Source organism: Mastomys coucha, unplaced genomic scaffold (genome assembly GCF_008632895.1).
Source record: "Mastomys coucha isolate ucsf_1 unplaced genomic scaffold, UCSF_Mcou_1 pScaffold21, whole genome shotgun sequence".
NCBI classification, from domain to species: domain Eukaryota; kingdom Metazoa; phylum Chordata; class Mammalia; order Rodentia; family Muridae; genus Mastomys; species Mastomys coucha.
In genome coordinates this window covers 62,381,510-62,406,869 of record NW_022196904.1, presented here as the reverse complement: position 1 = coordinate 62,406,869, position 25,360 = coordinate 62,381,510, and the positions used below count along the sequence as shown (strand labels likewise).

The window sequence follows — 25,360 nt, the reverse complement described above, 5'->3', positions numbered from 1 at the left end:
CAAGTAGATTGGGAGATTAAGTAAACAGAGTATATGATAATTGTGGATCATCAGGTCTATAGTAGATAGCAGGCATTGCAGCAGAAATTACTGGGCAGAGGTACTGCTTTGTACTAGAAGGTGGGGCCTGGCATTAGGTCTATGGGAGGGTACTCTAGGGATAGGAAGCTTTTTCTGAGACCTCAGAGAGCCAGTGTTTGATCTGTGGCTGTGACTTGTTACATAAGAGTATGAGCCCAATGACACAGAATCCCCCGACCATGACCTCAATGATTTGCACTCATGTTCTCTTTATTTTGGTGCTTCAGCATTCTTCATACAGATAGGATAGGGCTGGGCAGGACTGAATAGGACTGGATAGGACTGGAAAAAACTGGAGATTCTGAACCTGCTGGGCAAAGTCTTTGTCATGGGCCAGTGGAGCCTTCTTCCCAGGTATAGCCAATGTCAACTGAACTTTGTACCTCCTGGGACCTCATCTGTGTTTACTCTCAGATGACAGTGGTTGGGTAGGTAAGCCATGAGCTAGAGCTAGGCTTGTGCTCATTGACCTTCCTGCCTAACACTTGTATGCTTCTTCTTGGTGCTCTCATCTCTGTGCCGCACTGTCCTGTGAGCCACTGCCTGTCATGGTTCTCCTCACTCACATCAAGACACCTGCTAGAAATGAGAGGTCCCTCTACGTCCATTTTGAACTTGTCAATTACAGAGTCCTTTCTAGCCATTTCTATCATTAATGACATTTGAGTCATAGCATGTGTGTTTTTGGAAAAGAAACCTAAGCAGGGGGTGAAGCTCAGTAAAAGGGCAAGAGTGAATGAAGGATCTTTCAAGACCTGTCAGAAAAGGAAACCCACCCATAGGTATAAACTCTGTTTTCAGTGGTTTGAGAAGTTCTCTGTATTTTTTAAATGGATTAACTCTGTGTATAGAACAGCATAATATGATTTCTTTAAAATGGGAAGAAATATAAAGATTGATAGCTTTACAAGGGAGAAGAAATTTACTTAAGTATTGAAATAAAGCTTCAATCTTTTTTGAGCTTTTGAATTGTATAGGTAGATGCTTATTTTTTAGTCTTGCCATGTCTCTGGATGGAGCCAAAAGATTCAATACTTTCTTGCAAATAAGTCAGAATTATAACAAATTAATTATGAAACAGATTAAGTAGGCTATATTTACTTTCCTGCTACATATCTGTGTTTTTGTTGGTAGCAATTTTTATGAGCATCTTAATCTAGAGAATTTTAAAATCTCAGAAAATATGCATGGACATCTCTGTCTTGGCTGTGGAAAAAAAAGAGAATTCATTCAATATGTTATGTTTTAGTTACCAGTGTCTGGTTTTGTGAAAAAGCCAGGATATTTTTGATTTTTGTGTAAAATCTGTTTCAATAATATTGAACACTAATAGTGTTGAGACAGATGACAAGTTCCTTGGCAGGCTCATGTCCCTTGAAGTCTTGCTTCCTACTGAGTCCTAGAATATTCTGGAATATAGCATCTCACCTAGCTGCTTCCACTTCCTTTCAGCTGCCCATCAGAAGTCTAGGCATCATGATGGCAAAGAACATACCTTCCCATATACAAAACACATCATTGTGTCCTAATGTTTTACTCTTTTTAGATATGATTTACACACACAGACACACACACACACACACACATACACATGCATACACACACATACACACACACACACCTATACTAAAAAGAAAAAAGAAGTAAAAATGGAAAAAAATAAAATATTTTGTCTTGGGGTGGAGTCAGCCATTATCAGGGGTTCTAAGTTTGTTTGCAGTTGAGTGGTGATAGACACAATCTCACAGAATTGCAAGTACTATTTAATTGGGGCTTTGTGTGTTCTTCATTTATAAATGTCATTAGGGATTTTTCAAGTGTCTCCCTAGCACCTGAAGACAATTCTAAATGGCTGGTTTGATAATGAACCAAGAAGCCTTTCCTGTGTCTATTCAGGAATCTGTCTTCAAAACCATTCCACTTACGATTCATCCCAGCCAGGTCTCCTAGGCCTGGCAGTTATACACTTACCATGATCTCATTTGTCATCATGACCAAACCCAGATGGATATTCTAGGCTTTACCCTGATCGTGGAATCCTTTAAAGGACCACATGGTGAGTATGTATTGGGATTTGGAACAGACGGTTAGGAATTGGACATTTTCATGTAGATTTTTAAAAAATGTAGTCTAAATATTAAAAAAAATTAATATAAAACTGGTGTCCCCAAAGAGCCAACACTGGAAATACTTGAGAAGCAAAGTTTAGCTAAATAATTTTTCCTTAAAACTACTGGGACATGAGGTTGTCAGTTTTCAATTGTATAATCCCAGGGAGGTTCTTTTGCTCAGATACATGAAGTACTGTGTTTCCTGAAAGGTGAAATTACTCAGAATCTTAGAAGCAAAGTGACCTTAAATAATACACTGGAATTTTATGCTTTTTAATAAAATTCATCATAGCTGAACTGAGTTAGCAAATCCACAGCCAAGCTCAGCAGGTTTATTGTAAATATGACCCATCAAAACTGTCTCCATTGTGCTGTGAAATGTGAACTGGAGTGGATTGATAATGTAGAGAATAGTGAAAATGTCCTTGACCTCTAGTTTAAGCAAATATGGAAATGAGAAGTGTTGCACTGACTTGTACTCTAATGTGAAGATGACTGTGAAACACATAAAGAAATAGTGGTCCTGGGGCCCACAAAGATGAAGTAGGTGAAGTACAAGCAAGTGGATCTGAGTTTGGTTCCCTATCACCCAAAGGCCAAGTGCTACAGCATATGTCTGTAACCCCAGTGCTAGGGGCATAGAGACTCTCAGATGCAGGTCTCTTTCTGGTCAGTCAGACAAGGCAGCGCACCAATGAAGTCCAGACACAGTGAAAGGCATGGGCTCAAAAATAACCAACCAGCCAACCGTATAGAGCAATAGAGGTGTCCTGACATTGACCTCTGACCTCTGGACACATTGAATGGAGAACGAGGCAGGGGGGGGAGACAGAGAGAGACAGAAACAGGGAGAGAGACAGAGAGACAGAAACAGACAAACAGAAACAGACAGAGACAGAGAGACGGAGAGAGAAGGAAATGGCTGTCTTTAGTTATATTTGTTTGAATGGCAAGAGCAGCTTTTCAAAAGTCAGAGTGGACGGTGGTAGCCAGTGATAGCTAGCCTCATTCAGGTGACCCTTGTATACAATGAGAAGGAGAGAGCCATGTTCATTGGAGGTTGGGACCAAGCTATAGATAAAAATGTCTTGTTGTTTAAGAAAAGGTGTCATTGTCTAGATCTAGACATCCCAGTTTAGCTTAAAATTCAATTTGATAGCTTCAAAATTTAAATGCAGGCAAAGTTTACACAGCATACAATTTACTGTGTTAAGTGTGCTGCTCAGTGACCCTGAACATCCACAGAGTCTGAGCACCACAGCATCTGTCTCTAGACGTCTCATCTAGCATACCTGCAGCACCTTAAGGGAGCAGCACCTCCCCTTTCTTCCCTGCCCCCGAATCTTCCATTCTCCTCTCTGTTTCTAATTTTTTCTAATATCTGACTACTCTATGTATCTCATCCAAAGGACTCAACACATGTTTGTGTGTGTGGGGGCAGGGCTTGGTGTGTGGCTTTCTTTTTATTAAATTTTTAAAATTCAATATATTTTGACCATATTCTCTTCCCTTGCCCTAATCCTCTCAGATCTTCTCCACCTCCAAACCTATTCACCTTCACATTTATTCTCTCTCTCTTAAAAACCAAAGCAACCAACCAAAAACCCAGTAAGGCAAAATAATGCTAAAAATACCCACTCCCTCTTCCCCAAGATCATAGAGTCAGCCTTGTTGACTGTGGTATTTCGTTTAGCATAATGGTTTCAGAGTTTACCAATATTGTAAAATCATAACTGGTTTCTGTATTCACTCATTATTTCCTGCTGCATTATATTCTTTTCCATGGACACACACTTTGTTCAGATGAGGATTTCCTCTATCTGTTTGCCTCCTGAGGATAACAGTGGGAACACTAACAAACACATACCTTTCTTTGAGTCTCTACTTTCAATTCTTTCAGGTATATATGCTGACCAGAAATTTCTTTAGTGATATGATTTACTATTTTGGGAACTGTCTATAAAATTTTCCAAGAGCTGATATTCACAGTGCATTCCCCAAATAGTTTACAAAGCTTATAGTTTGTCAGGCCCTTGCCCACTCTGGGTCTTTTCTGTTTGGTTGTAGGATTTTCTTAGTGAGTGTGAGGCTCATTGTGATTTTCATTAGCCATTCTCTAATGAGTAATCCTGCAGAGTGCAACTTTTACAAAAGCTTAGTATACACTCAGTCCTTCACACGGAGAATTCACTGAGAGAAAATTACCTGGAAAATCAAAAGATCTGGATTCTGTCCATGATTCCTTTTCTATTTAGCCATTTAAGTTTTAATTCTGTTTGAAAAGTGTTAATTAGGCCACTACTGACTGCTAACCATTAGACTCCATATGACAGAGAGGAGAATAGAAATCAGTCAGAAAAGTTCCACTTATTCCAGTTTACCATGATGAAAGTACTTTTCAAAAGCCTCCTTCCATAGCCTCAATCTTTTTTAATTCTGAAGTTTTGAACCTGGGACCTAAAGTTATAAATGTGACAGATTTCCTTCAGACATAGGCAGGATTACCTGCAATTAAAATAACAAGTGAGAACTATAACAGAAAGGTTAAGTCAAATGGTAATTATAAGATCTTAGAGGCCTAGAGTCTGTGATGTAAAAACCAAAACAAAAAAAAAAATACTTTGTAAACTAAAATCATGAATGATAAGTGTGTGCTTTATATGTATCTTCTCTTTATGGCCCTTGACTCAGAAACACAATCTTAAGTATTTATACATTAGAGTTAATTTGAATTTAAGTTTTTCTATATATGGCTAATTAAGCAAGTTCAGTTGATGCCATTTATTATATCTCCTTTATTTGAGATTAGAGCGCATTTCTTCTATTTTAAACTTTTGGGTCAGATCGTTCTTACCCACTCGTTTCTCTGCCTTTCCAGCTCACATCCTGTAACCGACATTTCCAAAGCTGCTCATGCCCACTCCATAGCCAGAGCTGGATGCAGCTGGTCATCCTCAATGCTTCTCTGTGGTGTAGGAAATGGATGCTCACTTTCTCTGCGTCTCCTTCCTCGATCAGTTCCCCTGACCTGTTTCACTTCTCAGACGTCCTTGCTGGAAAGGTGATTGATTTTTATCCTATGTTCAATTCTGCCTGTCCACCCACTAAGAGGTTGGGCTTCCTATGGCTGCTTTTCTAATCTTGCTTCAGTTTCACTCTCTACCTGCATTAGAGTAGGAGGGTTTCTGTCACCTGCAGTTCCATACAGGCTTTGTACTAACTCAACTCTGAGTGTCCAGGTATACTTAGTTTGTCTCAATTTTAGAAATGTATGAGCCCTTTCCATGGAACTCACTCAAGCACGAGACTCACCGTCTCCAGATAATTTCCTTTACACTTGTTTCTCTGCTTAAATGATGGCTCTGTCATAGTCCCGGCTTTTGCCTTAGCTCTGCCTACCCCCATGCATAATCACCAATTTCCAGTCATGCCTCTCTATTCCTGGAAGTTTAGTATCAAGATCCTTAAAGCCCAGAGATGCTCATGTGCCCAGTATAAACTGTCATAGTATTTACAGCCAGTCCTGTATCTTCTGTACCTTAAACCATCTCCAACTTACTAGCAATTACATATTAATACATTGTAAGTAGGATTCTTTTGCTTGTTTTGTTTTATATTGTGGTTCTGACTGAATTTAGGGACTCATTCATGCTAGGCAGATATGCAACACAGAGCAATATTCTCAGCCCTGTGCAAGTGTTTTAGTATTATTTGGGGAACGAAGTTATGACAAACATCTGCATGCATTCAGTACAGATGAACTTTCTCTCAGAAATACTTTTGACCCACAGTTGATTGAATTCATAGATGCAGCACCCATGGATGCAGAGGGATGCGTGTCCACAACTCAGCTTCTCATCTGAGCACCACCTTATCTCCTTTCAACTTAGAATCTCTTTGATCTGAGCCTATATCCTGGGAAGATAGATACATCTTCTGTGTGCTCTACTGTCATCCACTTCTTAAGGCTTTATGAGTTTCTCCATACCTATGTTGCTTTCGTATCTGTCCCTGTTGGAACCTAAACATCTTAGGACATCAAACCATGTATTTTATTCTTTCTTCTAAAACCCAAGAAGGAATGAGGTCTTCCTTAACATTTCTCTTCTCTTCTCTTCTCTTCTCTTCTCTTCTCTTCTCTTCTCTTCTCTTCTCTTCTCTTCTCTTCTCTCCTCTCCTCTCCTCTCCTCTCCTCTCCTCTTCTTTTTTCTCACTTGCCTCTCCTCTCCTCTCCTTTCCCTTGCATTCCTTTCCATTCCTTTACTTTTCTTCTGAAGAACTGAGAAAATAGAAGCGTGAAAAGCATGCGATGGTTCCACACTATTGCATGTCACAGACTGAAGTGTCTAGTGTTATGTCCATATAAGGCAACCAATAAATATAAAGGGCTGGAAAAGCAAGTCCTCCTGGGCTAAGATGATGAGGTGTCGCTGTAAGCAATGGTAGGTATGCCTGGTGTCTCTTTTAGACATTTGGCTCCTTCTGCTCTCCAGCATGCTGCTTGCCTTCACCTTTGGAAATTCTGGTTTTCAAGTATTGATGAAGTAAGGCTGAAGAGGTGATGATGTAGGACAATGGTGGCTGGCAGGATAGAGAGCTGTGAATATCTGAGTGGCACTTGGCAAGTAACCTGGTATTTTTCATAGGACTTGAACATTCTTGAAGTCACTGCCTCTTCACTTCTGTTTAGGTTGCGACTTTTCCCTTTGTAAGGGTCCTTCAGTCCCATAACTTGGTAACCGGTTTTTGCACATTTTCTTTTCTAACACCGTCATCTCTGACAACCCCAGTGTCTATTTCAGTCTTTAAATTCCTCTCTCAGAATCAACCCTTATTAATCCACTAGGCAGCTGTGGTGACTTCCTCCAGCTGGAGATGGCTGGGTAGCCTAAGTTATAGGTGCAGATGCTGTGGTGGGGCAGAAGGGAAGCCTGGTACTGGTACTTACTGGTTGATGAAAGTGTTTCGAAACTAGAGTTCCTGCTACATGAAACCAGGTGATTTTATGTGGCTGGTTTATGCTTATGAAAATTTAAACGATCTCATAGATTAGAAAAAAAAGGTTAAGAGACTGGCAAGTTGGCTCCTTGGCTAAGGGGGCTGGCAACACAAGCCTGTGCCTGGAGTTTGATTCCTGCCACCCTTTTGAAGGTGGACAGAGAGAAATGACTGTGGAGTTGTCTTCTGACCTTTAGACAAGTTCTGATAGTGATTTGTAGACACATTCTTTGAATGAATGTTAGAATTTAAAATGTACTTAAATGAAATTTAAATGAAAGAATCTAAAATGTCCTATGAGACAAACGATTAATTTATCATTGATGGAAACTTTAAATGACTGACAAACACTTGTTTAGAAAGTAATGGCTTTACTAGTGACAATTTTCAAACTGCTATTTTACTAATGATGTAAACCATGTCCTTACATTATTATCCTCAAGCTTGCAGTTATGAGGTACCTTTCATTTGGCAGTTTTATAGAAGATAGTTTGGGAAAAGTCAATAAATTTGATGCAGGGCTTAGCAGTGATGGCTAATTTATAATTTATAATGGCAGAATTGTTTTAAAAGTCTCTTACTGAAGGACATTTATAAAGATAATACTAATAGAAATATCAACTAGTAAATTAGACACAGTTAACATTTTTATTATTCTTAGTTGAGTTTCTTTGTAAGAACAGTCTGTTAAGGAGTATAGATGATCTCAAACTTATTGGGGGGATTTTCTAATTTTTAAAATTGGTCACTCAAGCATTTCGTGGACATAGCGTAGAAGGATGATCACAAGGTCTGATACTGTTTCTAGAATAAATGCAAGCAGAAGTCATTGTATTAGCCATAGGTACAGATGGCTGTGTACTTAATTGCTAATTTTAAATTGGGGTTTACAGTAATTTATTATCATTTGATGTAATAAGAGTTTTAATAATTTTATTGGCACTCATTTTCTAGGCAATAATAGATCCCATTTTGATAAAAATCCTTCCTCTTTAAGGATGGAACAAAGAGAGCAAGGAACAACTCTAGAGGACAGGTGGGAGGAGTCTGTCAGAACAACTTAGTATTCTGGTGATCTTTGGTTTAGACTTGAAGTCCAACTTTTTGCCATTGTAGCATAATGTCTCCTTCAAATGTGTTGGGCAGCATTTGTAACTATCTTGGGATGCAAGTGGCTATGAAGCCAGAGGTTAGACAAACTTGATAGAGAGAAGAAGAATGAAGTGGAACATTGCAGTTGGCATGAACAAAACAAAGTGTGTTCTGAGAAAAGGCTTATCTCATTTTCAACCATGGAGTGATCAGGTGAAAACATTTCTTATTGACCTTGAAGTTTGTCTCATTTGGTTAAACACCTCAGGGATATTTTAAAGAGAGATGACCTTTGCCCTCTGGAATGTCCCATGAAGACTTTTGCTTTCTTCTTATAGTACCTAATAACTCTCTTGCCATTTATGGTAGTAAAGATTATACCCATTCCCATATCTTTTGAATGAATCACTCAAATTCATGCTCTGCCTAATTTTGTCTCATGTGTCTTCTCCTATATAGAACATGGCTCATGTCAGATAGACATGGGTGCTATAGTAGGAAACTCTCTCATTAGTAGGAAGTTTTGCATGACATGGCTTAGACTGAGTGTCCTATTATAGTGTTACCAACGAAAGGCATCAAGACCTCCATAAAGACTGAAAAGAAGTGGCATGTCACACCAGCTTTTTAGTTCCTGAGCAGCCACAGTGGGCAGCAGATAATATGGCGTGCAGCTGGTATATGGTTTTTTATTCCCAGAAGTGTGCAAATGTGAGCAACCAGAAAGCTAAGAAACCACAATTCCAATAACCGTTGAGACTTGCCCCTCAGCTGATCTCCCTCTTCAGCTGGTGACGTGATTTGTCTTCAATGTGTTTTCCATGGTGGACACTGTGCTAAGTATGCCTGTTAAAGTATTATTACTGTTGCTTAATGCTCTGAAGTTGAGAGATGGATACATTGGGGGAAATTCCCAAGAGTTGGAAGAGGAAGTGAGTGTTGGGTATCATGCATAAAATTCTCAAAGAAGGAAACTTAAAATTGGCATTAAAATTAAAATGACAGGTCTTCTAATATAGCTCAGTCTCCCTTTTTAGCCATGTCGATCTAAACTCACGTAAATGACTGCTGGGGACTCTGCCAGCCCCACCCCTTCACCTCTATGGTCTCTTTCCAATGACAGATGGATTAGATTTAGGTTGTGTCAGATATGTTCATCTCCTTGTTATTAGAATCAAGAAGCAGGGATGTGGCCCCAGGGCTTAGTGTGGACTTTTCCTTCTATCTTGAGCTCTCTTCTTTAAGTAGCCAGTCACTCAATGCTCACATTCCCTCCTTGCCATGACTTGAATGTATCTTTCTGTTTTATATATTGGAAAGTTAACTTCCAAATGTGTGTGTTCATGATACATGGGGATAGGACCACTGGGGGTTTTTGAGAAGTGATAAAGTAATGAGTTGGGAAAGCCACAGTCATTACTTCATATATAGAAATTGGATTTGAGCAAGGATGCTTTCTCTAACAAAACAACCTCTCTGCAATGTAATGATGCAGCAAGAGGGCCCTCATTAGATGCTTGCACCATGCTTACGACTTTAGTCTCTAGACTTTAGATTCTCAACCTTCCTAATGCTGCTACTCTTTAATACTCTTAGTTCTGGGGCTGGGAAGAATTGGGGCTCTGCAGTTAAGAGCACTGACTGTTCTTCCAGAAGTTCTGAGTTCAATTCCCAGGAACCACATCTGTAATAGAATCCAATGCTCACTTCTGGTGTGTCTGAAGAAAGCAACAGTATACTCGCATACATAAAATAAATAAATAAATCTTTAAAAAATACCTTTAGTTCCTCATGTCATGGTGACCCCCCAACCATAACATTATTTTGTTGCTACTACTATGAATCATAATGTCAATACTTGGCAGGTAGGATAGCTGATACAAGAGCTTGAAGGGAGTCATGACCATCAGGTTGAGAACCACTGTTCTAGATGATGTAAGCCTCTATCCTTCATAAATAAATGCAGTATCATATTTGGTTCTAACAACAACAACAACAAAATGGGCTAAAACATACATCCTCTTGAGTTTGTCTTCCAAAGATATAAATCTTCACTGGTGTAGAAGCTTGTGTAGGTAGGGTCCTTCACAGGAATAATTTTCAGAGTATATGATAGATCATATAGGACTGAACCTTATCTCATACACATATAAAATTGTATATCTCAATGAAATTTTAGCCATGGTGTGTGTTCACTGACATGGTGTGTAACCTGACAGAACTACAAGAGAAAAGGTTTTTTGGTTTTGTTTTATTTTCGTTTTGTTTTGTTTTTGTTTTTTCTTGTTGTTATTGTTGTTTTGTATTTGTGAAAACATCACTGTTTAAGAATATTTGTTTTCGATCTAAGCCATCAACAAAGGAGTACACATGGCTCCAGCTACATATGTAGCAGAGGATGGCCTTGTCATGCATCAATGGGAGGAGAGGTCCTTGGTCCTATGAGGGCTCAATAGATGCCCCAGTGTAATGGAATTGAGGGCGGGGAGGTAGGAGGGGTGAGTAGGTGGAGGAATACCCTCATAGAAGCAGGGAGAGAGAGGATGTGATAGGGTGTTTCCAGGAGGGAGGGAAAACAGGAAAGGGGATGGCATTTGAAATGTAAATACAGAAAATACCCAATAAAAAATAATAATAATAAAAGTATTTATTTTCATTTCCTCATATGGACCTTTCATTACCCTCAAAGGTTAGGGCCATCCTAGTATTTGTATACAGTGTCATAGCTAAAGTAAGTTAATCAAATGTTTTTGTCCACACAAAATGGAGAATGTTTAATCATGTGGGTCAAAATGATGATGGTCTCCCGTCTTAGCAGAGTCTCCCATCTATTTATTTATTTTGTCACTTCCACTCACCTATTATCTGAGAAAGGCATCTGCATCTACTTTTGAAAATACAAATTATACAAATGGGACAGAGTAAGCCAAAGGAAGGAACACACAAAGCAGTTTGCAAATATCACAGTATGCTTGAGACTAAAGAGCTCACTTATTGAAATGAATGTCCCCAAGAGAAACACCCTTTTGTAGAGGTGCCAGCAGTCTTGACTGAACCCCTTATTTAAATAACACCTGCATGTTTTTAAAGTTGATTATTTTCTCTGTTTAAGCTCATCCTGGCTGGTTGGCAAAGTGATCTCTGCCTGATTTTATTTTCTGAAAGGAGAGACACTGTTCCTAAAATAGTCTTTGCCTAAAGGGGAAACCAAATTCTTTTCATGGCATTGCTGCTGCTGTTGTTTTTAAAGTTTGTTTTACAGCAGACTGAAGGATTTAACTATTCATCTTTTCTAAAACACTATATAGTTTCTTGATCATGGAACCTTAGAAGCAGGAGTTTTTATATTAACTTATGACTATGTGCATGTTTTACAGCATGATGATGCATTATTAAACGTATACAGAAAGGAAATTAAGCAGGGGGATGGGGGGGGGGGGAGCCGTAAAGTAGTTCTGAATGGAAGTTCCTGTATTTTCTTCTCCTATCATGGAGCTGTATTCCAGGCATCCTTGGTCTTTTCTGGGGTACCCCTTTATGCCTACTAGGCCAGGACAGGTTTACAGGTCTATTGAAAGGTGCCCACACCCTACAAATGAATGCTGGGCATAGAAGAAAAGTTATTGAAATTTGACTCCTCCCACTTCAGAGAGAACACAGGGTGTGGCCTGGTGCCTGGTGCCAGGTGGTGGTCAGAAAACGGAAGCTGGCCTTCTGCGTCTGTTTCTGCTGCTGGTTTGTGAGTGCAGATGTTTCTCTTGGTTTATAAACCACTTACCCCCCTCCCCCCATACTAAAAAAACTTCTGAAAATAGAAAGAACTTTTGTTTCTTACCGGCTTTCAAGCTGCTCCCTGATCTCCATGGATGCCATTTTTGAGCTATCTATACACTATAAGTGGTTGGAATTTTATACTGTTGAAATGCGTGCCTCCTTTGTTAAATCTTGAATTCTGATTTCTGCAAACCTGGCTGAAGATTTTCATAGAAGGGAAATTTGATCTGTGCATTATTCTGTTGGAAAAGTGACAAGATTCTATTGAGAATCTCATCCTCTATGAACTCTTAGAAGAGGATTCTGCTGTTTTGAGACAAAATTGCTTGTAAAGGTTTGTGATGTAGTTACAGTCCTGAATGTTCTCCAAGGATGTGCGTGTTGAAGGGTTGGTGGCCACTCCATGGTATACTGGGAGGTGTTATATGCTACCCAGTGAGGCATAGTGGCCCAGCAGGGGAGTTGGGTCATAGTCCTTTTGAAGAGGCTATTCAGGCTCTGGTGCCTTCTTCCTAGCTCCCTGTCTTTGATTCTAGGTTAGATCCACATGAATGGGATTTCTCTTCTTGTATTCACACGATAACACCCCCATATTCCCGTAGACCCAGAGTAGCAGGGCCAAATAATGATAGGCTTCTGAAATCATGTGCCCAAAAAAACCTTGTTTAAGTTATTCACCTCAGGTGTTTCGTTACAGGAAGGCTGACTAATATAGCTTGCTTAGGTCTCTATAGCTACAAAACAAGAATCACTTGCGCCTTGATTATGATGGGCATACGTAGTACATAGCTCTAGTCTGAGCTCCCCCATGCCTTTCTCTTTGTAGTGAAATGGTTGTTTCTAAATTCTGATAACTATTAGTGAAGAATATGTTGACCTCTGGCTTCCCAGTTCTCCTTTTTTCTAGAATCCCATTCTTCAAGTGTGATTGCTTACCACAGGGTCATGTGCTTTATTTCAGGAGTTAATGACTCTGTTTCAGTGGTCCCCTTCTGAAGTGCCATCAACCTTTACCCGAACCATTAGAAGATTTTCAGGGATTTTAATTACTGAAATGTCTGTAGCTCTCTTGAGATAATGAAATTCAAGTTCCTTGGTCGTGGAAATCTTACCAGGGCTTTTTTTTTTTTTTTTTTTCAGTATGATGGTTCAGCTGTAGAGGCCTCTACAATCTCTGTCATTTTTTCCTCCAGGCTTCATTCAGTTCACCTACTGTCACTCAGCCCAGAATTCCTGCAACTTAGGTTTGAATACATTTCTTGATCATAGGTGCATCCCTCATTGATAGGCTGCTATGATCTCTAGACTGAGGGGTTGGAACTAGCTTTTTCTCTGCTTTCTCTTTTATCTCCAGCCACACATACAGTGGCTAAGATTGCAGGTATCAACCATACACAAGTTAGATGCTACCAGCTAGTCTTTCCAATGCTGTACTAAGTCTTCTCTACTTTTGCACTGCTCACTGATAGAGGACTGAGTGAATCGGATTCCATCTACTATATGGGCCCTATGTTCTATCTGTCTGTCTGTCTGTCTGTCTGTCTGCCTATCTATCTATCTATCTATCTATCTATCTATCTATCTATCTATCTATCTATCTAAAACAAAGTATGAATTTCAGCCTACATTTCACTCCTCAAATGTCCTGCTGAATAATATCTTCAACATCTTGTCTTTTTGTATAATTTACTAAGTCTAGGCAGTGTCGTCAATATATACATGGATGGCAGCTACATATTTTCATGATAACTCTGTCACCCCAAAATAGCTATGGCAAGAACAAGCTATTTATTTATTTATTTATTTATTTATTTATTTATTTATTTATTCTTTTAATCTGAAAACTGAAGTTTTCTCATTTACTCAAAATGCCTGAGGAGTTTTGATGACTAGTATATTTTTGTGTTGTGTGTTACCACATACCATCTCTTTATTATGTCAAAATACACACAATTAATAACTAATGAAAAAGAAAGGTTTAGTTTGGTCCCAATCTCAGAGGTTTCAGTTGATGGTTAATATCATTACTTTGGGGCCTATGGTTGGAGACAGTATGTCACAGAGGCCTGCCCAGTTGGTAGGAGAGGTCTGTTTACCACATAGGGAAACAAAAAGACGAAAGGGCTTGGATCTCAGTATCCCAGTCAGCAGCATTCATTTAACACAGTATCGCCTCTCCCAAGTCTTCACCTCTTTTCTACATGACACCTACAACAGAGAGGCCTTCCAAGGTATAATCAAGATCCAGAATATAGTAAGATATAAGTGAGTGTATGGCCAGGCACAGAATATGCTGGAAACCCCAACACCACAAGCTTTCATACAATGATCTGAACTTGAAATCCAGGCTTATAAAGTTGAAGCCTCTGTATTATAAAGAAGCCCTACTAACAGTCCCAAACCTGTTGTTCAGATCACGCTAGTAAGAGAAACGGATTGTCAAGTAAATCCCCAGTTGACTGGTACTTATTTTGTCTGTTGTAAATGGATTCATGAATTCATGTGGTACTTTAACTTGAACAGAAGATCTTACCTAAACATATCTGATGTCTGTGAAGTTTTATTATTTTAAGGTTTAGATAAGCAGTGTATCCCCAAAAGACTCATGGGTTGGAACTTGGTTCCCAACTGGCAGATCAGATGGGACTGGATCATGAGGGCTGGATTACTTCAGAAGCTCAGCCCTGTCATGTCTGTATAGTATGACAGTATTATTTACCAATGGTAGAAAATAAGAAAAATAAGAAGTCATTTTATAAAAAATAGGTTATTAGGAGGCTCCCTAGGGAAATATACCTTTTCCCTGGACTTCATTCTTTCTACTTCATGGCCTCCATGGGGTTAATGGTCTCTGCCAGCACATTGTTCTGCCACCCACATGGCATTCTACCTTGCCAAGGCCCAAACTAAAAAGATCTAGCCAAATGTGCACTACAAACATCCAAAGTGATGAGCTAAAATAAATCTTCCTCTAAGCCTCTTCTCACTGGTATTTGTCAAAGCAGGAGTAAGTTTAAGTGATAAACTTGATTAGGAAGCGAGTTTTACCCCAGGACTTTTGAAAAGCGTTGTCATTTCACTCAAGTGTCAATCTAGTTATATACACACTTAAGGACTTTGGAAACTAAGTCAATGCTTTATTTCCTTCTGCTCTGTTGTCTTCACACATTTAATTCCAGCCATGTCATCAATGTATCTTCTTATTTGGGATAAATTAATTGACTTTGGGAGATTAAATAAATTATACTTAAAAGGCTGATAGTTGAAGTCCCACAAATATTTTAGTATTATTGAGTACCAATAAGTAAAACTTTATCATAGTCTTCTCGGGCAATTATCATGAAATATGCTCTCTCATGATGGTTGTTAATGTGCAGTGTTTGCCAACAGAACTTCATTTGAAAATAATTGTTTGAAGATTGCAGCTTTAATTTGTGTCCACATGTGTGCATGTGTTTTCCCAGCCTGTCCTCTTACCAATCTATAATGTATGCCACTTCTTTTGGGGATAGACTGAGACATTACCAGACACACACTGGCCTGGCCTCATTCATCAACATCAATAGCTTGCTAGCCCACTCCTAATGCGAAAGCAAACCTGAGAGTGAGTAGATGCTGTTGTAACTGCGCATGCATTTGGAATACTCCTCTCTGAAGCATTTGAACATGTCTGTGTTGTATTTATTTTAGTTTCAAAATTATATGTAGATTTGTGTATGTGATTCTTTACGGACAAAAATATGGACTCTTATAATGGATTCATAACTTCATCATATATGTTCACAAACCACTTAATTTATTAAAGGGCCTATGTGTGGATTGGCTGAATCCTGACTATTAAGAGTGTCAGTCAAAGAAAGATTACACTAAGTTGTATTTGGTCTCTATATTCAGTTATTGTATTCTACAAAGCCAACTGAAGCAGTGAGTTAGAGAACCCTGAACACCTAAACTACTGCTTCTGGGAGAACTGGAGAGTGAGTCTCTTAAAATTCTGGATTATTTTTATTTATATATGTATCACATATGTGGTAGTTTACATTGTACATGTAGTACCAACAGAGGTCAGAGGAGGCTATCAAATCCCTGGAACTGGAGTTTCTGAAGGTCATGAATCCACCATGTGGGTACCAGGGACTGCACCTAGGTCATCTGCAAGAACAGGAAGTACTTTTAGCCAGCAACCAACCTCTTCTGTAGTCACATTCTCGTAGTCACATTCTTGCAAATATGTTCTTGCAATCACATATTTGTGAATCACCTGGATCACAACTTGAAAAACGCAACTTGCAGCTTTTTGTTTCTTAGTACATAAACTTATTTTCTTTATGGTATTGTTCATAAAAGCACCTTATTTTGTGTAAACACATGTTCAATGTATGTCATATCCATATGGGATTCATTAACATTCATTAACATTGAGCTTGTAGCCAAAGCACTATAATTCATGTATGAATGAAGGTTATCTAGCACACATATATTTTTCTATAAGGGATATTATAGCCTTTTCTCTTTTAAGAATACCCGTTAATATCAGCTAAAGTGGGGAAATCACCATCTAAACCACATGCAATATGGTACTCAGTAGGCTATGGAAGGGTAAGCCCTTTACAGCATCAGAACTGAAGGTGTTATACATGGCAGGGTACATTCCCTCTCATTTCCCATCCCTTACCGTCTCAAAAGGAATGTGATCAAACATTCCATGGTTAGTGTTTTCTAATAACTTAATTGTCTGACCAGGAAAAGCTCAGACTAGGAGCATAATTTCCACTTGGGTGATTCTTTGTGCTGTGTAGTATTATTTTCAGTGTGTGTGTGTGTGTGTGTGTGTGTGTGTGTGTGTGTGTGTGTGTGTGTGGTGAGAATCATTTCTGACAAAATGGGGCAACAGTTAAACGATCTGTAACTAGAGTGCCAGGTACGTGTGCGTGCTTGCGCGCGCATACACACACACACACACACCCCACCCAGGAAGATTGCGTGTCTGTAGACCCCGTGATAATATCTGGGACAAAACTCCCCATCTTCCTTTAAATCTGCTCCAGTGGCTTGTGGCTCACTGACACTTGGGTTTGGTAAGAGGACCACATTCTTTTTCCTTTCCTGTCAAGTTAATTCTTCACTTGTAACACTCACTATGCGAATTACAGGAAATGTGCTTTGACTTTCAAAAACGTTTGTTAAACTTTCTTGCCTGTCTTGTCCTCTGTGACGCAGACTTTCTACACTCAGTGTTTACTAGTTCCTTCCTGTTTTCCTTGCAGAACAGTGACCCAGTTCCTGACACCACCGTAGGCTTGCTGAATGTAGCTAAACAGACGAATCGGTTTTCATATTAAAGTTTAACAACAGTAAACGCTCCTCAAGGTTTCAATGAAATAAAATGTGTATGGATGCTCTGAGGTTATGTTAAAGCATCTCTGAGGAGGAGACTGGATACTTTCTGTGCTTAGTCCAAGTGGAGAAAAGGCTGTTGAGGGTCGTTAGCCTATCTGAAAAGTTCAAAAGCTGGGATGCGGGCATAGAGAGAAGTGAGAAGATCTTTATGTGTAGTAGGAGGGAAGATGGGTGATTATCAATATCGAGAACAGGCCTCAGCCTACTGCTGGGAAGGGCAGGCACACAAGCGGTGGTGAAGGTCAGAGGCCAGACTTTTTGGCAAAGAACTTTTCGAGCATGTTTGAGTGAGTTGCCAGTTTCCTGGCATTTGATCTGAGGGTCAGAGAAAGTTATGTGTCTTCCTCTGCAGAAGGGTTAGTCAGAAAATGAAATGTATGAATTCACACGTTTCTTTTTATCCAGAACAAAGGATAAAAATACAGAGCAGAAGGAGTTGCTTAAGGCCTCTGAGAGATGTGTGAGATGCAAAAGTGTGACTTTTTGGCAAGATTGAATAGGATTGAATTGTTTGTCAAATTTCTACATTGCACTTTGTTTTGAAGAAGTATTTTGTACTTATTTAAGGTCCTGTTGATGTTTTAAGGCACTGATTTATTATAAAGCTCTTACGTAGTCCGTTTAACATATATGTTTGCATAATATATGTATATATATGTATATATACATATATATTAAAATTACCATATATGTGTAATACCTGAGCTTGAGAGAAGAACATATACTGCCGTGATCATGATGGTAAAAGTTTTCATTTCCCCCCAAGAGTTTCCTTGTCTCCTTTTACAGATATTGCCTTTTTTTTCTTAAAGCAGTAAGCACTCTTATTTCTACCTATAAGTTTTTCTTTGTTAGACAGGCATAAAAAGGCATTGCAGAATATATACCTTTTTTGTATGCCTTCTTTCACTTAGCATTAACCTTCCAAGTTGATCTCTGTTTGTATATTAGACACACCTTTCTTTTTATTGCTAAGTATTAGTCCCTTCAACAAATATACCATAGCTTTTAAAGAATATATTTAGTGGGCAATGGAAAGTCAGAGTGTTTTAAGTTTAACTATAAACTTAAATGCGTGGACATCTCTTTACATCTCCCTGAATAAGTAGTGGTGTTATCTGTAAGCTTTCTTCCTGTTCACAGTATATGAGCATCCTAGTTTGCTAGGCAGCTTTGTCTGGGGTTTATTAGATTCATGCGTGCAGGATTCACTTTTGCTACAGAGTTCCCTAGTATTTTCTGCTATGTTTCCCACTCCAAACATGTTTTAATATACTTAGAGTTCTGAATAATTTCTTTGCTTTATTTGTCCCAGGCCTATTTCTTGGATTGCCACATCAACAGTAGGTTCTTAATACTGCAAAGACTCTCAGGGCTCAGCTCTCTTTCTAGAACTTACTATGTTCCCCTCTGAGCTGGACGATTGTGTTCTAATGCTTATTTGAAAATAACATTATGCCAGGCTGGCACATGCCTTTAATCTCAGCACTTGGGAAGCAGAGGCAGGAGGATTTCTGAGTTTGAGGCCAGTCAGGTCTACAGAGCAAATTCCAGGACAGCCAGGGCTATACAGAGAAACCCTGTCTAAAAAGAAAAAAAAAGAAAAAAGAAAGAAAGAAAAGAACATTATTCCATTGCAGTTTGAGGTAATTAAACATCTAATATAGAAGTCTAAACAAACAAACGAGGAAAATAGGCCACCTTTATAGTGGCTTGTTCATTTATACATTTTCCTAAGGACTCCTACCTCTATCATTATCTCCTGCTGGCAGAACAAAGTGACAGAAGCAGAGCAAAGTGACAATTTGAATGGAGAGAGTCCTGGTGGCTCCAGCTAGTGATCTCATTGGTGACTTTCAAAATTGTGGATACTGCCTTTGATTGTCACTATGGTAGGGATATTCTTGATGTCAAGGAGATGAGAACTGCTGGCAATTTCAACATATAGGACATGTCCACACAATAAAGGCTACTCAAGCCCCAGGGCCAACAATGCCCACTGTTGAGCAATGCTGAGCTAGATAAGCCCAGTGTCAGTTTCTGGCACTTTGAATGTGATCAGATCAAAATTTCCTCATCTGTAAAGCTGGCATAAAAGAATCTAGTGTGTGCAATGATTTAGAAGAATTGTTAATGCATGCAGAACAATAAATATAGGGGAACATTCAATGCAGGGACTAGTAAAAAATCCTGGGTACAAGTTTTAATTGTACTGAGCTCTAGTGGCTCTGTAGCCCATGCTGTAGAAGAGTCAAGGTCCTGAGTGTGCTCCCAAGGACATGCCTTATCCTTTTTTCCCCTCTTCTTGGAGGGTGTTGTGCTGGTTCCCCTGCCAAATTCCCCTCTGACCAAACTTACCTGATTGAAGTTTCTCTCTCTCTGCAGTGGTGCCGTCCTTCTGCTTGGACCTTTCAGTGCACCGAAGGCTCCTGACTTTTTATATTTCTCTCTCCCTCATGTCTTTCTGTAGTGAGACTTTATATGAGGGATGCTTTCCCAGTGGATGGAGGAGAAGTGGCAAGCTGCCAACTTGTTTACCCACAGCCACTCTATCCCCTCTGCTGTTGTGTTTGTCCCTTCCCATCACCTGATGTATTAAATATGCATCTACTTATTGTCTGACTCTTCTAATTAGGATACAAATTTTATGAAATCAAGAAGTCTGTATTGTTCCCTGAAATATTCCTAAAAGGGTAGGCAGGGATATTCCCTCATTACTTAGATGCTAACAATGTTTATTAAATAAATAGATTATTTAGTAACAGGATAGAATAAATTATAACTTAATAGTAGTGCTTAGTTGTGTGTGTTTGGGATATGAATTTGTGTAAGAGAATGTACTTATAAAAATTTATCTTTCTTGTAGTTAAACAATTTTTGATGTAGATGATAAAACTAATAATTTACATATTCCTTTACATATAAACAAATTATTCATTGGGATGTGTCTTCCAACCTCTGCTAAATATCCAGAAACATTCTGTACATTCTGGAAGTATGTCTTCTAGGTGATTCAAAAATCTAATCACATTAACAATTAAGATTAACCATCACATGAGGAAATTAACCATCACACGAGGGAAATCTTTTGATACAGTAGTATATTAGACTGGGGTTTTGAAGGTTGGCAGTTGTTTTGAAGGTTGGCAGTTGTTTTGTAATGCAATAACTAAGTGATTGTTTGTGTGGATTATAGGAGGCTAATGAATTAAATAGATTCAATGATGCAAAGAATTGAATTACTTCTCTTACACTTGGTTAGTACCATACAATTGACTGTTGGCAGTGCTTGGCTAAAGTGAAGATTGAGACAGTAGCTGGGCAGCTGATATTAACTTTGAATAAGGAAGAAAAAATCTGTATGTGTATATGTTGGAATGGGGAGTCTATTGAGTCATGAGAGATTGCTGGATGAACCCTGCATTAAACTTATATGTACCCTTAGTGTAAGAGCTTCTCTGTCTATCTGGAACATACTCATGGCTCTCCAAGTGGCCCACATTTATCTTCCTCTTCTGTCCAGCATTCTCAGCTTATTCCACCCACAGATGATTTTCTGCATCACATCATCAAGACAACTCATACCATGACTACTGATTCTTTTCATTTTGTCACATGAATACTTTCAAGATTATTGTCACTTCGTCTGTGTGTAACACTTGATGCTGCTCACCACTTCCTCTATAAAACACCCTTCCTTTAGGGCTCCTGGTTTAGATTCTGTTTGTCATAGGGATACCACACCTTTTTTCTTCTAAGTCTTTGTAGTTTCATTTCTGAGCTTATTCTGCCACAACTGGACATTAAATGCTAATTCCTTAAAGCTCATGCCAACTTTTATCACATATTTTCATCTGTAGTCTTCCTGCATACTGCTATCTCCATTATTAATTTCTAGACATGATCCATCTTTTTATTCTGCAATCATGTGCCTTGCTGCCAATTTGACTTCTTCCATTGGATATACAAGACACACACACACACACACACACAAAAGACTAAAATTATGATATTTATGTAAAATTCAGATTTTTTGAGTGAGTGGCTTTAGTTCTTCAGAAATCACTTGAACTCAACCTCAACATCTTCCTCCTCATTCCCTTAAGTGATTCACATCAATTCAACAACATCAATATTGCTGAGAGAAGAAAATGGCTCATAAGAACAGAAATATGAGCAACACACTCAACCAATAATTGGCAGACATTGAAAATAACACTTGGAAAATAATTGATAATTTTAGTATTCCTATTAGAATATTATACTGTAAATAAATCTATATATTTGTATGCATTTATGTTTCATGTTAGCATTTAATATTATAATGATTGCAATTTCCAAGTTGCTTGTTAAATTGTATTATTACTTAATCCTGGATAGCATTTATGCCAATAGTACATTCTAACTGGAGATTTTTTTTATATTTGCAATGCCTTGTGTGTTTATGGTATGCATATATGTCTGTGCATGTTTTCTTTTTACTTAAGTTTTGAGATTTACTATGTAATTACAACATTTCCCTCCCACTTTACCTCCTTGAAGTCTTTTTATCTACCTACTTTCCAAATTCATCTATTTTTATTATATGTATATATGTGCGTGTATTTACATATACGTGTATGTATATTATATATCTATGTGTCATATATAGATATTCTTAAATATAACCTGCTAAGGTTATATAACGTTTAGGGCCCTAATCCTACACAAAGAGCTCTAAGCAACCAAGAAGATCTAGGAGCAGTAGAGGTTGTCTTCCCTGGGTTAGAGCACAGCAATCCGCCATGATAGTACAGCCATGAAAGCACCTAATCAGATGGAAAAAGTTGTTTTAGCAATTCAATACTTGTTCATTTTATGGATTGCTAAACTAAGGTTATCTCCTTATTTTGAGATGTATCAATGGATATCCAAGTATTTCCTGGCAGAATGTCTGTTACAATTGGATTAGGTACTCTAATCATGTGGAATGGGAGAAAAATAACCTGGCCTGAAAAAAAGCTAAATGTCACAGTGGTTAACCGTCAAGTGGACAGGATGTAGGATTTCCTGAGAGACATGTATTTGCCATTATATAGCACCTGTCGCTTTGGTTAACTAAGCTGGGAGATCCACCCTGGGAGAACTAGGCTGAACACCAGCATTCCTATCTTTCAGCCTGCAGACTGTGCGTACGATCTGCAGACTGTGCGTACGATCTGGCCAGCAGCTTCATGTCCCTGTTTCCTTGACTTTGGCGCCACAGGAGACTGCACCCTGGAACTATGAATTCAAATAAACACCCTTTCTCTTGAGTTGCTTTGGTATTTTCCACAGCAACATGAGAAGAAACCAAGATAGTTGTCTATCCTAGAAACTGGAGAGGAAATTTCACCTAGAAATTTTAGTTTCTAGGTGAATTAGTGTTAAGATGATTTCAATAAAATAAATGGAATTAGAGTCTATATACGAAAGCAGTTTCCTATATTCTAGTAACTTCAGTAAAAATGAAACCACAATATGAGTAGTTGGAAACCTGTGTGATGCTCAGAGGTTGGCAGTAAAATATAAGTAAGACTGACCACTTTGGAAATGTTTAAACTATAACTGATGATTACTGAAGAACGTTCAATGTTACATAGATATCATATGATCCTGTGATTCTTCACCCAGTGGAACCCAAATGTATGACTACACAAAAAAATTGACAAATGTATATTTACAGCAGCTTTATTCATATTGGCAAAGAGTAGAAATGGCTAAGGTTGCCTTCAGGTCAAGAATTTGTACTTGTAGTATAGCTGCACCATGAAATATTATGGAATGATCAAAAATAAATATACCATTGATCTGCAAAAAATGGAGAAAGAAACCTCGGATACACTTTGCTCAGTGAAGTGGCAGAAACTGAAGAATATATGTAATGTGAGACTTGCTACCTATAACATTCTGAAAACACAAAGCTAGAAACCCTATAAGAAATGGTCAATGTGTGCAAAAGCACAGGCAGTGTATGAGGATGATGGGGTGTCGAGGATATTTAGGTCAAGAGAGCTATTTTGTATAATGTTATAATTGTTTGTAAATAATGAAATTTGTCCAGATATATAGACAGGGATAACACAAAGAGCTACCTTTAGGGAGAGACAGAAAGGAGAGAGATACTCATGAGAGGGAGAAGAAGATGGTATAACATTGTATTGCACAATATATTTGGAAGAAGTTGTCCTTCAAATTAAACTCCATTACTATGTTCAATGAATATATGTACCATACATGGAAAGGTAAATACTAAGAGGAGAATGGGTTGTGGGGAAGGGGACTTAGAAGGAATGTAGGTTATTTATTCTCTGTACTTTCTGCCAAATTGTCTATAAATTGGAAAATTTTCTAACCTTTTATGAAAATGACATGCAGAAAAAAGTACATTTGTGCCCAGGTAAATCAGAAAACTATTAGTTTGTTTTTATTTGGAGGTTGGACATCAAAAATTTGGATGCTAATATTTACATGGAAGAGCAAAGGAAAAGAAAACCAATATGAAGAACCATGACAGAGGTTTGATTACCCGTCTTGATACTAATATTTAAGCCAATAGCAAGAATTAATGTATGTATAATGTGGGTACACATATTTAGTATAAATATTATGTATGGAATCTTTAACCTGACAGTGACTATCATAGGCCACTGGGAAGTGCACTAGGCATTTGTAGTAAAATATACTTTGAAATGTGATCTCTATCTCAAACTATAAACAAAGAATGCTAAGCAGAATGATGGGTAAGAAACAGCATGAGCTTTTGAAGGAGTTGTATGGAGATTGATTTGTGAACTTTCATGTGAAAGGTATGGTTTGAAAACCCTCATCGTACACAGAAAAGACAAGGCAAGAGGTAGAGAGTAAGGGAGCTCATTCATAAAGGTAATTACTGGGTATTTTTATACACTATCAATTTGTCAATATATATTTATTGCCATGGCACATAGTGGGTATGTTAATGTATACACAGTAGGGGAACAATTTGGCAATACCCATTTGGGATATGCTTAGTGTATACACTGGCACTTCTCTGAGATCTACTTCTCAGTGGTATTTGTTTCACATCTTTAATGTATACATACCTTCTGAGACCTACATAGTTAAAATCCTTTGTCATTGCAGGAAGAATCTTTAAATTCTCATTTGTTGAAACACAAACAATTCTTGCCACTGTGAAATACTATACAACTTTAAAGTGCCTTTAAACTCTCAATTCTGAACTTCTATGCTCCAGTTGCAAAGACACCCAATTCATAAAAGAAACTTTACTAAAGCTCAAAGCACACATTGCACCTCACACAATAATAGTAGAATTAAACATCCCACTGTCATCATCGGACTGATCATAGAAACAGAAACTAATCAGAGACACAGTGAACTAACAGAGGTTATTAACCAAGTAGATTTAATGGCTATTTGTAGAACATTTCATCTTAAAACAAAAGAATATACCTTCTTCTCAGCACCTCATGGTAGCTTCTCCAAAATTGACAACAGAAATGGTCACAAAACAGTCCTCAACAGATACAAGAAGATTGAAATAATTCCATGCATCCTATCAGATCACCATGGACTAAAATAACAACATAAACAATAGAAAGCCCACATATACATGGAAGCTTAACAACACTCTACTCAATGATAACTTGGTCAAGGATGGAATAAAGAAAGAAATTAAAGACTTCTTAAGAGGAAAATGAGTCACAAAACATACCCAATCTTATGGGACACAATGAAAGCAGTGCTATGAGGGAAATTCAAAGCTTTTAGTGCTTCCAAAAAGAAACTGGAGAGAGCATACTCTACTAGCTTGACAGCACTCCTGAAAGCTCTAGAACAAAAAGAAGCAAATATACCCAAGAGGAGTAGACAGCAGGAAATAA

General features: G+C 38.3%; 1 protein-coding gene across 3 annotated transcripts in view; it reads left to right on the top strand.

Moving 5' to 3' along the window:
- The window catches only part of Mctp2 (multiple C2 and transmembrane domain containing 2), a 236,585-nt gene that overhangs the window by 13,796 nt on the left and 197,429 nt on the right, over nt 1–25,360 (top strand). Inside the window, exon 2 of one of the 3 annotated variants that reach the window (XM_031386979.1) lies at nt 5,071–5,253. The exons of the other annotated variants lie outside the window; for them this stretch is intronic. The gene's annotated coding sequence lies outside the window, so the exon portion shown is untranslated. The remainder of the gene's footprint in view (nt 1–5,070; nt 5,254–25,360) is intronic. 3 annotated transcript variants of the gene reach the window in all.